Below are 16703 nucleotides of genomic sequence, written 5' to 3' on the forward strand. Positions count from 1 at the left end.
TACCATATTATTTTGATTACTGTGGCTTTGTATAGTCTGAAGTCAAGGAGTCTGATTCCTCTAGTTTCATTTTTCTTTTTCAATATTGCTTTGGCTATGTAAAGTATTTTGTGTTTCCATACAAATTAAAATATTTTTTGTTCTGGGAGTTCCCATTGTGGCTCAGTGGTAACCGACTTGACTAATATCCATGAGGAGGCAGGTTCAGTCCCTCGCCTTGCTCAGCGGGTTAAGGATCTGGCATTGCCATGAGCTTTGGTGTAGGTTGCAGATGCATCTCAGATCTGGCATTGCTGTAGCTGTGGTGTAGGACAGCAGCTGCAGTTCTGATTACCCCACCACCACCACCACCACCAGCCTGGAAACCTCCATATGTCACAGGTGTGGCCCTAAAAAGATGAACAAAAAAAATTTTTTTGTTCTAATTCTGTGAAAAATGCCCTTGGTAATTTGATAGGTAATTGGTATGTACAGATTCAGTGCAATCCCTTGGGTAGTACAGTCATTTTGACAATATTGATTCTTCCAATCCAAGAACAAGGTATATCTTTCCATCTATTTGTGTCATCTTCAATTTCTTTCATCAGCATCTCATAGTTTTCAGATTAGAGGTCTTTTGCCTCCTTACATAGGTTTATTCCTAGGTCTGTTATTCTTTTTGATGCAGTGGTAAATGAGATTGTTTCCTTAATTTTTCTTTCTGATCTTTCATTGTTAGTGTATAATAATGAAAGAGATTTCTGTGCATTAATTTTGTACATGCAAATTTACTGAGTTCATTGATGAGCTCTAGTAGTTTTCTGGTAGCATCTTTAGGATTTTCTGTGTATAGTAGGATTTTCTTGTATTATGTCGTCTGCAAGCAAAGACAGCTTTACTTTTTCTTTTTCAACTTGGATTCCTTTTATTTCCTTTTGTTTTCTGATTACAGTGGCTAGGGCTCCCAAAACTATATTGAATAAAAGTGAGGATAGTGGACACTTTTGTCTTGTTCCTGATCTTAGCAGAAATGCTTTCATCTTTTCACTGTTGGGAATGATGTTAGCTGTGGGTTTGTCATTTATGGCCTTTATTATGTTGAGGTAGGTTTCCTTTATGCCCATTTTTTGAAGAGTTTTGATCATAAATGGGTGTTGAATTTTGTCAAAATTGTGGACCCCTGTTCATCCCCAAGACCATTCCAGGGAGTCTGTCAAAACCATTTTCATAATAATACCAAGGCATTATTGGCTTTTTTCCCCAAGGTTGACATTTGCACTGATAGTGCAAAAGCAATGATGTGATGGTGCAAAAGCGATGGTGGGAACAACTGCTGGTCCCTTAGCATGGATTAACACAGTGGCACCAAACTGATAAAATATCACCAAACTGATTTATCACCAAACCTGATAAAAGTTGCATTTTTCACCGCTCTGCACTCTCAGTTTGAAAAAAAAAGAAAAAAAAACCCCAGATTCACTTAAGAATGTCCTTAATGAAGCAGTAAAAGTATTACTTTTATTAAATCTTGACACTTGCATACCTGCCTTTTTAATGTCACCCTGTATGATGAAATGGAAAGCAAAGTAAAGCATTGCTACTAAATACTGAAGAACAATATTTGTCTCAAGGAGAAGTCAAGTTGTTTTGAGTTGCAAACTGAATTCTCTGAATTTCCCCTAAAACACCATAATTTTCTGGCCACACCTGAAGCATGCAGGAGTTCCCAGGCCAGAGATCAAAACTGTGACACAGCAATGACTCGAGCCACAGTAGTGACAACTCTGGATCCTTAATCCATTAAGCCACCAGGAAACTCCATGAAACACCATTTTAACTTGAATGAACTCAAGACTGACAAAGATGGTTACTGAAACTTGAATATTTGGCAGACAACCTCTTAAATATAAAGTAGTCAGTTACTTTAAGGAAAACAACTGATAGCACTTGTTGCCAATGATAAAATTCAAATTCTTAACTGAAAATGTGTCATTGCCATTGAGAACTTGACAGCTTACTGACACTTAAAAACTTTTCTGATAAGTTTAGTGGTGGTATTAACAAATGTGATTTTAAAAAATATTACATAATGAACTATGTCAATATTTGGAAGATCCATATAACTTAGCCTATATTTTCTAAATGACCAAAACATATTGTTCCAAAATCACACATGCGTAAGATGATCCATAAATGGATTTTAATATAATAGAGTAGGGAATGTTCATGATGTGTAATCCACATTGCAACTAAAATTTAAGAAACTATCATTTAATGTGTAGTAGGGTGGTAGCAGATAGAAACATTCACAATTACCTGAAAAGGCTTTTAAAATACCCCTCTCTTGGGATTTCCCTTTGTGGCTCAGTGGTTAACGAACCCAACTATGATCCAGGAGGATGTGGGTTCAATCCCTGGCCTTGCTCAGTGGGTTAAGGATAGGCGTTGCTGTGAGCTGAGGTGTAGGTTGCAGGCGCAACTTGGGTCCTGAATTGCTGTGGCTGTGGAGTAGGCCAAGGGCTGCAGCTCCAATTCAACACCTAAGCCTGGAAAGTTCCACATGCTGCAGGTTCGGCCCTAAAAAGCAAAAAATAAAATAAAATAAAATACTCCTCCCGGGAGTTCCTGTCGTGGCACAGTGGTTAACAAATCCGACTAGGAACCATGAGATTGCGGGTTCCATCCCTGCCCTTGCTCAGTGGGTGTTGCCGTGAGCTGTGATGTAGGTTGTAGATGCAGCTTGGATCCCGAGTTGCTGTGGCTCTGGCGTAGGCCAGTGGCTGCAGCTCTGATTCAACCCCTAGCCTGGGAACCTCCATATGCCGCGGGAGCAGCCCAAGAAAATGCAAAAAAAAAAAAAAAAAAATACTCCTCCCTTATCTGTTTGAATAACTGTGTGAGTCAGTGTCTTCTACCTGTACTTCAGCCAGTACATTTCGCAGGTTGAATGCAGAAGCAGATATGAAGATCCAGCTGTCTTCTGTTAGCCAGACATCGAAAGTGTTTGCAAATGCCACTTATCTCACCATTTTTTTGGTGTGGAAAATATATTTATTTTTCATAAATGATATTATTATGTTAACATGTAATGAGCTTGTTATTGCTATTTTTTAAAGAGTAAAACAATAAGTACTTACAATGTTCTCAGTTTTAATTTTTTGATACTGTATATATCAACAGAGCCCAAATAAACAAAAGTTCTTAGGATCCTTGATAATTTTTTAAAATTAAAAATTTTTTTTTTTTTTTTGCTTTTTAGGGTAGCACCCACGGCACATGGAGGTTCCCAGGCTAAGGCTCTAATTGGAGCTGTAGCTGCTGGCCTACACCAGAGCCACAGCAACGCCAGATCCGAGCCGCATCTGCAACCTACACCACAGCTCATGGCAAGGCCAGATCCTTAACCCACTGAGCGAGGCCAGGGATCGAACCTGCAACCTCATGGTTCCTAGTTGGATTAATTTCCGCTGCACCATGACGGGAACTCCAGGATCCTTGATAATTTCTAAAAGTGTAAAGAGATCCTAAAACCAAATGGTTTGAGAAGAGTTGCCCTGGTCTATGACAGATCTATTTCCTTTATCTCCTGTCCCATTTTCGTCTCTGGAAGAGTTCCATTTATTGAGTGCTTACCATGGGCAAACACTGGTTTAAAGTAGGATGAAAGAGTTATGAAATTCACAGGACTTGGCATCTCATTCTTTGACTCCTATCTCTACTTTCAGCTAATGTCTAAGTAGATTTTCTCCAAGTTACTTTCTTTCTCCTCCTTTCTTTGTACTCATTCATGTAGTAAATATTATAGAACACCCTTTAATAATAAATAAAATCAACTAATCAGTATCAAACCTTTGCCTGACTCAGACACTATACTTCATTTGAGTTGGTTATCTCATTTAGTCTTTCAACAACCGTATGAGGCAGGTATCATTCCCATTTTAGAGGTGAAAAATGAAAGGTTAAATGAGTGAAGCGAGTTGCTCAAGGTTATGCAGGAAGTAAGATGTTACAGAGTCAAGACGTGGCCCCAGGCCTCATAAGCTTCATATCTGGGTTTAGCCCCTATCTTACATGGACGTAAAATTGTGTGGGAAGGATATGAATATGTTGAAAAAACATAGTCTCTGTTGGGATTTCCCACTGTGGCTCAGCAGGTTGAGAACCCAACTAGTATCTATGAGGATGCAGGTTTGATCCCTGGCCTCACTCAGTGGGTTAAGGATCCAGTGTTGTTGTGAGCTGTGGTGTAGGTCACAAATGCAGCTTGGACCTGGTGTTGCTGTGGCTCGGACCTGGCAGCCTGCAGCTGCAGCTCTTATTTGACCCCTAGCCTGGGAACTTCCATATGCCTGGGTGCAGCCCTAAAAAGAAGGGGAAAAAAAAAAAAGATATAGTCTCTTGTTTAGGAGCTTATAGAATAGTATTGGGAGTTCCCGTCGTGGCGCAGTGGTTAACGAACCCGACTAGGAACCGTGAGGTTGCGGGTTCGGTCCCTGCCCTTGCTCAGTGGGTTAACGATCCGGCGTTGCCGTGAGCTGTGGTGTAGGTTGCAGACGCGGCTCGGATCCCGCGTTGCTGTGGCCCTGGCGTAGGCCGGTGGCTACAGCTCCGATTCGACCCCTAGCCTGGGAACCTCCATATGCCAAGGGAGCGGCCCAAAGAAATAGCAAAAAAAAAAAAAAAAAAATAGTATTGAAGATTAAACAATTTTGTAAACATTTGGTATTTAAAAATTTATTTCTATCCTGTCTTGTTCAAGAAAAAAAAAATTTTTTTAAAGAGGTTTAGTGGGAGTTCCCTTTGTGGTTCAGCAGTTAATGAACCCAACTGGGATCCATGAGGGTGGAGATTCAGTCCTTGGCCTCGATCGGTGGGTTGGGGATCCGGTGTTGCTGTGAGCTGTGGTATAGATTGCAGACACGGCTCGGATCCCGAGTTGCTGTGGCTCTGGCGTAGGCCGGTGGCTATAGCTCTGATTCAGCCCCTAGTCTGGGAACTTCCATATGCCATGGGTGCTGCCCTAAAAAGCAAAACAAAAAAAGGTTTGGTGGTTTGTATTCATTTACTGTCTGATTCTCCCAAATATTTGGGAATGTTAATAACCCCTCTCTGAGGATTAACTATGTACTGAGCAGTTCATTGGGAGAAAAAAAAAAAAAAAAGGTGGCCTGCCACGTTTTGGGGGGAGGGGGTTGGTGGAAAGGCTCACAAATAGCTAAAACATCGGGGAGAATGAGATAAGTTCAACCAAAGAGGCACACCATCTAATGTGGGGACAGAGATTACTGGATGGAGAGAGAAAGTCTGATTGGGTACCTAGGCAAGGCTTCTTAGAAGAGGTGGCATCTGAAAGATAGGATGAATTGAGGCAGGAAGAGGTGGCAGAAAGTGGGAAATCTAGGCGGGCAGAAGGATCCGTGCAATTGCCAAAGCATGGCTTCTCTAGAAGCAGAGTGTATTAGAAATTAATATCTATAAAAGGAAGGGAGAGGCAGCAGGAAGGGCAGAGGAAGTAGAGGAATTGCAATGCAGACTTGACAAATCTTCAACCAATGAGGTGGGGAATTCTGCCAGGCACAGAGTCTGGCTGTGCTGTCCCGGGTCAGGTTGCAATGGCCAGACTTTTAGACCCCACCTCCCTTGGTTTCACTGTAGGGCAGCTATAGGCTGCCCTGGGGCATTACCACTGGTGAGGTGACCCTGCAGCTGAGGTGAAGTTGCTGGGTGAAAGTGACCTGATCAGAGCTCTTGTTTGGGACAACAGTCCTGTAGCAACTTGGCAGACAGATTCAAGGCCAAAGACATAAATTCATCCTTGGGTTGTTTGTCCAGCTGCTCTTCTCTGGGAATGGCCCTGTGCTGTCCTCATGGCAACATTGCTCCATCATGGGCAATCTTTGGCACAGTGGGATGCTGTCCCCAGCACACAGTTGAGTGGTCCCAGGGTAGAGGTAAGCCTACCTCTAATCAGAGTGTCTTGCATGGGAATTTGGAATTGAGCTTGAGAGATTCTCATCCCTAACTGGTGTGGTTTCTTGGAAGCAGATGTAAAACTATGGATCAATGGCCATGATTTCCTCCTTGAGGTCTGAGGAACAGGAGAAAAAAATGCATAGAGCAAAATCACCAAGGAGTTCATAGAAACAGGTAACAAATAAGCCTTGGTGATTTTTCTTGTCCATAACTCTAGCTTTTTTTTTGAGTTTCTGTAGGTTATCCTTGTAATCTTTTCATGGATTTTCCCGCCAATCTTTTTTCTTTTCTTTCTTTCTTTCTTTTTTTAAAACAGTCCATTTCCACTGTTGGCTCCATGAAGTCAAGAGGATTTTGGAGTTCCCGTCATGACACAACGGAAACGAACATGACTAGGAACCATGAGGTTGCAGGTTTGATCCCTGGCCTTGCTCAATGGGTTAAGGACCCAGCGTTGCCATGAGCTGTGGTGTAGGTCAGCGGCTATAGCTCCAAGTGGACCCCTAGCCTGGGAACCTCCATATGCTGTGGGTATGACTCTAAAAAGCAAAAAAAAAAAAAAGAAAGAAAGAAAAGAAAAAAAAGTCAAGAGAATTTTAACAAGGGGGCCAGGGATGGGAACGAAAAGAGGATTACTTAGAGAACCATTTAGTTTGGCAGCAAACTGAGGGTGGGGGGGACAAAAAAGAGAGAGAAAAGGAAGAGCTTTGGCGCCTTTGTGACAGGGAGGATGGCAGCCCCAGAAACCAAAATAGGGACATCAAGGAGTTTTCCTATGGTGCAGTGAGTTAAGGATCCAACCTTGTCACTGCAGCAGCTTGGGTCACTGTTGTGGCGAGGGTTCAGTCCCTGGTCCAGGAACTTCCATATGCTGCAGGTGCAGACACAAATTTTAAAAATCAATCAATTAATTAATCAATCTTCCAAAATAGGAATGTCAAGAAGAAGAGCTGGCCTGGAGTGGGGCAGGGCCTGGGGTGTGTCTTGTGCTGGCAGGTACTCCATGTGCATCTCACTTTGCTCTGGCCTTTCTCCTGTCTAAACACCAACACTTCTAAACAAATGTCCTACCTGCCCTCTACTCCACCCACTCCCCAAATTTTCATAATTCCATTCTTGCATATCTAATCATCCAGCCCTTGCAACCCGAGTCTTCAATTCCATTTATTCCTTTTTTTAATTATTTATGCCCATAACATTCAACAGTAATTTGTCAAAAAACCACTGCCAGCCAGATACTGGGATACAAAGGGGATGAAAGAAGCATCCCTGGATCACAGACTAAGAGAACGACACACCAGGTGTGGCAGGATAATGCACAAAGACAGAAACATATACAAGTCATCAATGTACCGACTCATGCATTTTCACAGAGTAAACATATCCAAATCAAGAAAGAGAACAAACCAGAAGCCCATTGGGTCACCACCCCTTCTCAAGGACTCATCTACATTTGTAAAAGACCTCTCTTGCAGCAGCTCAAAAGCTGGGTCCAAGGGGTTGAAACTGAAGATGAAGAAATTTGTTCGAAGGCAACAGAAACGGTACATGCATGAGATGGTGAGGCCTGACTCAGGCTGGCAATGGCGGAAAGGAAAGGAAGGGTCAGATTTAAAGATTTGTGTATATGATGGAATTGACAACATCCTCTCTGCAGGAAGGTCTGCAGGATTGTGATCTGACCCTGAGAATTTTCAGTGGTTTCCCTTATAATTTAAAGGTACTCAAGACTTAAGAAGAAGCAAATGCCTCAATGCACTTCGGCTTTTAAAGGGAGTGCTTTGGTTCACTTTCTGGGTTATTAAACAACAAAGACTAAAGTGGACCTTGTAAAAAGAGACTACAGATACTTCCTGAGTATCTTCAGCCTGGAAGAGTCTTTTTGCAGGTTGGAACTGCTCACTGAGGCACACTGGCAAAGCTATGTGGCATGGACTCAAGCCGTTTAATTTTGCAAACACCCACACAATATTACAGGGGAAAAAATTTTAAAGCAATAAAAAAAAAAAAACAACGAATAATTGCTATACATGTGTCTGCAATCCTGACACAGTAATAACTTGCTTGTAAACACCTTCCTTAAAGAATTGGTTAATAGGATGCATAATACATGGCAAAGGAAATCATTTATCCCACAAAAGCTTTTTCTTTTTTTGTCTTTTTGCTATTTCTTGAGCCGCTCCCTCGGCATATGGAGGTTCCCAGGCTAGGGGTCCAATCGGAGCTACAACCTACACCAGCTCACGGAAACACTGGATCGTTAACCCACTGAGCAAGGGCAGGGACCGAACCCGCAACCTCATGGTTCCTAGTCGGATTCGTTAACCACTGCGCCACAACGGGAACTCCCACAAAGGCTTTTAAAATGGACCATTCATTTATTCTTCCTGTGAGGCTGGAATGATTCTAGAAGATTGGAGAGAGTCAAGTGACAACTTTCTAAGGATAGAGGGTAGAGTAGATGTCTAAGACATAGAAATGTTCCTTGACCATGGTTGTTTCCTCAGCAAAATGAAAGCACAGATTGAGACCTGTGGGGTTTTTTGTTTTGTTTTGTTTTTGGTCTTTTTAGGGCGGCACCCCCTGCATATGGAGATTCCCAGGCTAGGGGTTGAATCAGAGTTGTAGCTGCCCACCTACACCACAGCCACAGCAATATGGGATCCGAGCCACGTCTTCGACCTATACCACCACTCATGGCAACACCAGATCCTTAACCCACTGAGTGAGGCCAGGACTCAAACCCATGTTCTCGGGGACACTAGTCAGTTCGTTTCCTGTTGAGCCATGATAGGAACTCCAACCTGTGGGTTTTTGATTTTGATCTGTGGAGGTGGGTCCATGGACCTCTCTCTCAGCACCACTGTCTCCCCTGCTTTAACTAGAACCTCTCTGTTCTCACCTATTTAAATGTTTCTTTGTGAGATTTTGTTTGAAGAAGGATTGCAGAATGGAAATAGAGTTCAAAAACCTCTGGATGAGATAATCTCCAAGGTCCATTACAGATTTAAAATTCTAGGAATTTAGGGAGTTCTCGTCATGGTGCTGCAGATACGAATCCAACTAGGAACCATGAGGTTGCGGGTTCGATCCCTGGCCTCGCTCAGTGGGTTAAGGATCTGGCATTGCTGTGAGCTGTGGTGTGGATTGCAGACATGGCTTGGATCTGGCATTGCTGTAACTGTGGTGTAGGCTGGCAGGTGTAGCTCTGATTGGACCCCTGGCCTGGGAACCTCCATATGCCATGCAAATACAGCCCTAAAAAGAAAAAGGAAAAAAAACTAGGAATTTAGAATCCATCTAACATATGCCTGACTTGTGAAAGGTGCTGAAGGATAATGCAATCCCCATCTATATCTATAAGCAGGTAAGTTAGGGGATCCCCAGAGGAAGAGAAATAGGCATGGCTTTCTTGACATAAGAGAAGCCATTTTGGGTGCTAAATCATTTTGTGATCTAAGCCTGGCCACAATGCTCACCCTTGAACAGGTCTCAGTAATCATCAATCTTAAGGGAACAAAGGAATGCAGGAACAGAGAAAAAGCAAGCAAACAATAGTGCAGTGATAAAGCAGAGTCCTATTTCCTCCCCAAGGGACTTACACAATAGTATATCTTCAAGTTCTGTGGGAACTAAGGTCCCCAACCTGGTGGAGGATGAAATGATGATGTTGATTCTCCAGCCTTCAAACAACTAAAGCTTGGACTCTGTCGATCTTTGCCACATTTCTATGCTGGATTCTCTGCTCAAGCACCCTGATAAGGAGTTCCTATCGAGGCTCAGAGGAAACGAATCTGACTAGCATCCATGAGGATGCAGGTTTGATCCCTGGCCTCGCTCAGTGGGCTAAGGATCCGGCATTGCCATGAGCTGTGGTAAGCCAGCAGCTATAGCTCCGATGTGACCCATAGCCTGGGAACCTCCATATGCCAGAGGTACGGCCCTAAAAAAGCAAAAAAAAAAAAAAAAAAAAAAAAAAAAAAAAGGCCTCTCATGAATATGCATGTACCCTTAGCTTAAAATTTCCCCAATTTTGCTGTTCAGGGAGAAAGTGCTTTGGGAAACATCCCTGACGTTCTTATTTGCTGCAAGAAATGATAAATCTTTCCTTCTCCTGATCTTTTGCTTAGTATCCCTTGGCACATACCCGCCAAGAGGTGAACTCCATTTTGGGGGTAACACTAGCATAAGGTGTGCATGTGAGTGTGTGGAAGGTGAAATAGTAATTTTTTTTTGGCCACGCCCATGGCATGTGGATATTCCCAGGCCAGGGATCGAACCCCAATTCCAGTATGTATAGTATTAATGATAGAAACATGATGGGGCCTAAGATGGAGGTATGAATCAAATGTTTGGGAGATGCTTTTGGAAGATTTTTAGAGAAAATAACATTTAAGTGAGTGTTAAGTAAAGAATAGGAGCTTACCAAGTCTAGAAAGAGGAGGGGAGTTACTGGAGGCAGAAACCAGTACGAGCAGAGTTATGGAGGCCACAAGAGGGTGCATGGTTGGCGAACTACAGTTAACTCATTCTGTTCCCAGCACCCCCAGGGAGAGTGGCTAGAAGTGGCCAAGAGGCTGCTGAGGGACCAGCTGAAGAGAGTAGAGGCACTCCTCCCAAACTCCTAGATCCTGTGTACTCTTTTGGGGCTGTTGCTAGATTCTGCAAGAATAATAGGTTGTTTAACCATTGACGAGCCACTCCTTCCTTCTATTATTTTGCAATTCCACGAAGTTAAGTAAAAGAGGAATGTGTTGATAAGACAATGGTGAGTTCACAACAAAAGCTTAGAAAAGGGAGAGTCAGAGCTACCTACACTGGCAGTGCTGGCCCCACACTCCTTCTGGCAAAGAGGAGACCTGGACCAGGGATGTGACCTGCTCAGACCTGGCCAGGGCCAGGATTCTCCTCTATGCCAAATAGGTTGCTTCAACCTTCCAGGCTAAACACCTTTCAGAAAACTAGACTTTGTGTAGAACTCTGAAACTAGTTCCTCCGGGAGAAGAAAGTCTAGTCTTCCAGGGTTGAGAAGGCAGTCCATTTCTCCAAGACAGGGAAGGACTGAGTGTTCCAGAATAACGGATTCATGGGTGGTGAGCAACCACTGGCACATGGTGCCCCAGATTGAGGGTGACCCAGGGAAGCCAGACCCTAGGCACTGTAGCCTGGAAGTCTAGGTGAAAGATCTTAGTGACTTGCTTGAATCAAAGAAGACAAAGTTGCCTCAAAAATTGGGTAAATATTTATCTCAGCAGCGAGTGACCAAGATAGACCCAGAAGGGCTTTCCCCACCATTTCTGGCTTGTTGGAGCCTCCAGGGATTCTTGTATAGTTTGAGGAAAGAAGATCTTTGATAATAAACCACTCTCTGGAAAATGGAAGCTCAAGGTCAATTTCATTTGATTGAGAAAGATAATGAGATGCCATGATTCTTGCATCCAAATATTGTGGTACAAACGCTTGCCACTCTAATGGCTTTTCAGTGGGTATTAAGACACAATCAGACCTGTCTTTTGGAAAGATCACTCTGGTAAGTGCAAGAGGATGTTCTATAGGAGCAGGGACTGACTGTGGGGAGACCAGTCAAGAAGCAATTATGGAAGTCCAGGGAAGGGGTGATGGAGCTAGGAGAGTAGAGATGAGATTTGCAATGGGGTTGGGAGACATTTTAGAGGCAGAATTGACTGGTCTTTGGCAGCCAGTTTAAAATAACAAACGAAGTGGGAGTAGGTAAGGATGACACTAAAGCAGTGGTTTGTACCTTGGCTGTACATCAGAATCACCTGGGAATCTTTTAAGCCTCCCCTCCCCTGATGCCCAGGCCACACCTCACACCAATTAGACTGAATTGCTGCCTGTGGGACTCAGGTGCACGTACCTTCGAATGTAGCCAAGTTTGGGAGTCACTGTACTCAGAGTTCCACCTTAATAAATAGAGTGAATTGAGATGTATTAAATGAGATAGGGAACAAATAGTTCTTTGTGGTTAGGGTGTAAAATAGGCGAAGGGGGGGTGGAAGAGCAAGTTCAGACAGAAAATAATGAGTTTGGTTTCGGATGGGCTGACTGCAATTAATGACCTGTTGTCCTTAGGAGATGGCTGGGAGCTGGAACTTGGAGGTAGGGGGTGACAGCTTGGAAAGGGTGGGGCATCACTTCTTTTGAAAGAAGGATGGGTGAAATTGAGAATCACTTCCAGGGGGGATGAGAAAGTTCTGGCTTGGAAAAACAACCACATAAGAATGTATATGTCTGTGTGTGTTGTGTCAAGCGCTATCACTGAAGGGTTAGGTGACATTACTCTGTATTAGCTACTATATTAACCCAGGAGTAAACCTGTATGTGATTTTTTTTTTTTTTTTTTGGTCTTTTCTAGGGCTGTGGCATATGGAGTTTCCTAGGCTAGGGGTCTAATCGGAGCTGTAGTCACCAGCCTATGCCACAGCCACAGCAATGCCAGATTCGAGCTGCGTCTTCGACCTACACCACAGCTCACAGCAACGCCAGATCCTTAACCCACTGAGGGAAGCAAGGGATTGAACCAGCAACCTCATGGTTCCTAGTCAGATTCGTTTACTACTAAGCCACAACGGGAACTCCAACCTGTATGTGATTTTGGCCAACATTCATCTTAATCTGTGTGTGCTAGAGCCAGCTTGTACCTGTTTGCAAAAACAGATGGTCAAATTTGCAGGAATTTCAGTTATTAAACAGCCATTATTAAAATTAAGTTGCTTAAATTGGAATATATTAAATACATTCTATTTAAAACAGAAGCGAGAAATGCTTATTTAATACTCATCACTTCCTAATTATTTTACTACATGTTACTGTTACTGATACTCTGGAGGTAATTTACATCTTTTGTACATGTTTCATTGAACCACTGTATAATAGTGAAACTGCACACTTCAGATGGGACTCGAACCCACAATCTTCTAACTGAAACTGCACAACTCATCTTAGGACTTAATGAAGCTTGGGGTTCTTTATGTCTTGGTGCAGAAGGAGTTGAACAAGAGGCAAAGTAATAGGTAAGAAGTAGATATATTGAGAGAGACACACTCCACAGGCAGTGTAGACCATCTCAGGAGGCAGAGGCCCCAGGATATGGGAGTGGTTAGTTTTTATGGGCTGGGAAATTTTATGGCCTAATGAGCAGGAGGACCATTCCTTCTCCAGGGAAGGGGTAGAGATTTCCAGGAATTGGGCCACCGTCCACTTTTTGCCCATTTATGGTTGGTCTCCAGCTTTCATGGCCCCTGTGGGTGTGTCATTTAGCATATGCAAATATATTACAGTGAATATATAATAAGGCTCAAGGTCCACTGCAAGTTGAATCTTCTACCATCTTGGGCCTAGTAGGTTCTAACTAGTTTATGTCGTATCCTCAACAACTACGTCATTCTTTTAAAAGTCATCCCCTGCCCCCTTCCCTCTCTTCTTGGTAGTATTCTTCTTCTAACTCTGTATGCTGTCTTAACATTGATAGCTTCAAATTGGCCATGAATGGAGTAGTTACACTTTGGAAATTGGAAAATGCTACAAATTAAGGCTGACCCTTCCCATCCCCCCACATATAAAGCCTGCTGTTAAACATTTACCAAGAAATCATTGACCTGAATCCACTGCGCAAGATTTTCTTGATAATGTCCTAGCATTGAATTGTATGTGCTCAAATTCCTATTGCAATTTATACTTGCCACAATATTGGCTGTGTATTAGTTTTGAATCTTTTGACTAAAAGATTAAGCCAAATTTGTAGTAGAATAAATATAATTGGTAATTAACAATTTGGCACTAGAATCCAGTTTATGCCAACTTAAGCAAAAAGGGGGATTTACCATGAGGATACAGAAAATTCTCATGGTATCTCAGTAAGTAGCCAAGTCTCAGAAAAGAACAGGGAATGTTGGCAGAACTTCTCTCTCATTTTTCATCCTCCCTTTCCTTTTTTCTAACTGCATTTTGGCTTTTTTTGTTCTACTGGCCATGTGGCAGAAATTTCTAGTCCCAGATACTGGGTTCATAAGTCCAGTCTATAAACCAGTCACACTGAAAATGGAATCTTAGTCTTGGTTCTAGATTCCCAGGGAAGGAGCTTATTGGCTCAGCTTGCTCCAGATGCCCAGCCCTGGGCCCACCAAACTGTCTTCTTATGTACAACACGGCTGAGGAAGCCAGACAGGAAAATACTCTGCATCTTTCTGTCCATTTTTTGCCTTAGGAGGAAATGCATCATTTGTACTCAAGAGTCCACTGGGTGTTGTAAAAGGTGACAGCTGTCCTGAGACCAGCCATCCAGAACATCATAGCAGACCTCATTGTTCTTACCTCCAACCTAAGATAAAACCAAGATATCACATATGTCTCTCATCTCTGCCAGAGAAGAATAGCTCCAGAGGGCATCGGGCAAACAAAGTACATTAGCCTAAGTGGCAATTTTTTTTTTCTTTTTAGAGTCACACCCTCAGCATAGGGAGATTCCCAGGCTGGGGCTTCAATCAGAGCTGTGGCCACCGGCCTACATCACAGCCACAGCAACACAGGATCCCTCACCCACTGAGCCAGGCCAGGGATTGAACCTGTGTCCTCATGGATGCTAGTCAGATTCATTAACCGCTAAGCCACGACGGAACACCTTGCAATTTCTAATTTTAATGGCCCGGCTGCTTGCCATGGTATTGTGGGAGACATTTGAATCTAGTACTGTTTGCTATAAGACTGAATTTCCCCCCATCATTCACTGTGAAATGTCTGTAGCTGAACAGTCTAGTCGATATTTAGGACAGTTGTTTGGTTTAGGGCTTGGCTGACTTCTTAGTCCATTAACTTCTCATTGACCAGTTCAGGTACAAAAGACGAAGCCCGTATCTGTGGACTTAAACAAAAGCTAAGGTTAAGACAGGAATGATACACTGTTTACTGTCTTCCAACATTAGATTGTAAACAATTGAAAGCCAGGCTGTCTAGAATCTAGACTTTAGATTACCTTTACCATCTTATCAAGTCTTAAAATACTAGATTTTGATGTTTTTTTTTAAGAGGAAACAAACTGCTCCCAATCCCTATAACTGACGAAACAGAAAACACCCCCAAGTTTGCGGTGAGCAGTAAGAATTTTTGCAGTTGATTCTGTCTCCACACTAGTCATGGGAATGTACATTATGTTGACCAATTACTCAGCAAATGTCTCTCGAGAACTTTCTTAGTCAAGCTGAAGAATTATCAAGTCCCTCGAGAAGGAACTGATGTTCTGCTCAGGGGTGGTTAGGGACTAGCTATGCTACGTTTAAACTATATCTGGATTACTAATTTTCAGAAAATCTGATTATAGTAAGACATATTTGGCACTGAAACTCTTGGGGCCATAAATGAGTCTTTTTTTGATGACCTAGCAGGCATATTTGTACCTTCTTTCATTTAACAGATTTTGAAACATTGAGTGTCTCTTATGACACTTGTGAGGCCTTGTTCTAGACCTTAGAAATAACAACGATAAATAAGACTGCCCCTGTTCTCCAGGAGGTTGCTAATTTAGTTGAAAAGGGGAGGCTGAAGGGGAGGAGGAGTAGGCTGATGGGCTGGTGAAGGGGGGACATTTCAGTACTAACAGAGCAACATACATGTAGGGGCTGCCCTGAGAAGGGGTGTGTCACCCAGACATTTGCGTGGGGCCTGGTCTAGGAAGGGCCTTCAGAAGTGGTGACATTTTAGGAGTTCCCGTCGTGGCGCAGTGGTTAACGAATCCAACTAGGAACCATGAGGCTTCTGGTTCGATCCCTGGCCTTGCTCAGTGGGTTAAGGATCCGGCGTTGCCGTGAGCTGTGGTATAGGTTGCAGACGTGGCAGATCCCGCCTTGCTATGGCTCTGGCGTAGGCTGGCAGCTACAGGTCCGATTTGACCCCTAGCCTGGGAACATCTATATGCCACGGGAAGCGACCCTAGAAAAGGCAAAAAGACACAAAAAAAATTTTTTTTAATACATAAAAAAATAAATAAATAAACAAGTGATGACATTTTATATGGAGACCGGATCAATAGGAGTTTGCAAGGGGAGGGGAGGGTGGAGTGAGATATTCCAGGAAGGGGGACAGGGGCTGAGATAGATGCTGGAGAGCTCAGCCTCCAGGACTGTAACTGCCCTTGAAGGGCGTGGTTATTACCTCTGAAAGGGCTAGTTGTTATTGTCCTTCCTGACATTATTCCTAAACCCAGATATTTATTATCGTATACTTCATCTCCATTATCTTCTTTTGTGCAGGAACCCTGTGATGTAGGTGTTGTGGCTCCATTTCACAGGTGAGGAGCCTAAGGCTGGGCATCATCACATGGCTCAGGAGTCTTAGGGAGTCTGGGGCTGTGCCAGCCTGAGCTCCTTCACCAACCACCCTCCCCCCAGCTGCCTCAGGAGGGGTCACCTGAAAGAGTACCTGGTCCGCACCCATGCCTCTGGTATCAGTCACTCCTCAGGGAGCTGATGGAGGTATTAAAGCACTGAATTTCAGCAATCCTGCGGCATAATTGGGGTGGGAGGGGTGTTAAGCCAACAGAAGTGGTCTTGAATACAGGCTCTGCCATGCATTAACAGCTGTGTAAATGTGGGCAAGTGACTTAACTGACTCCAAGGCTATCCTGCTGTGACTTGAAACTGAGTTCCCTGCTTCACTAGCATGGGCGGTGCCACACAGCACCAGAATCTCCCCCAGTGCCAAGATGGGTGTGAGCAGCAATGTGCTCCTATCAGACA

Source organism: Sus scrofa, chromosome 1, assembly GCF_000003025.6.
Source record: "Sus scrofa isolate TJ Tabasco breed Duroc chromosome 1, Sscrofa11.1, whole genome shotgun sequence".
NCBI lineage: Eukaryota > Metazoa > Chordata > Mammalia > Artiodactyla > Suidae > Sus > Sus scrofa.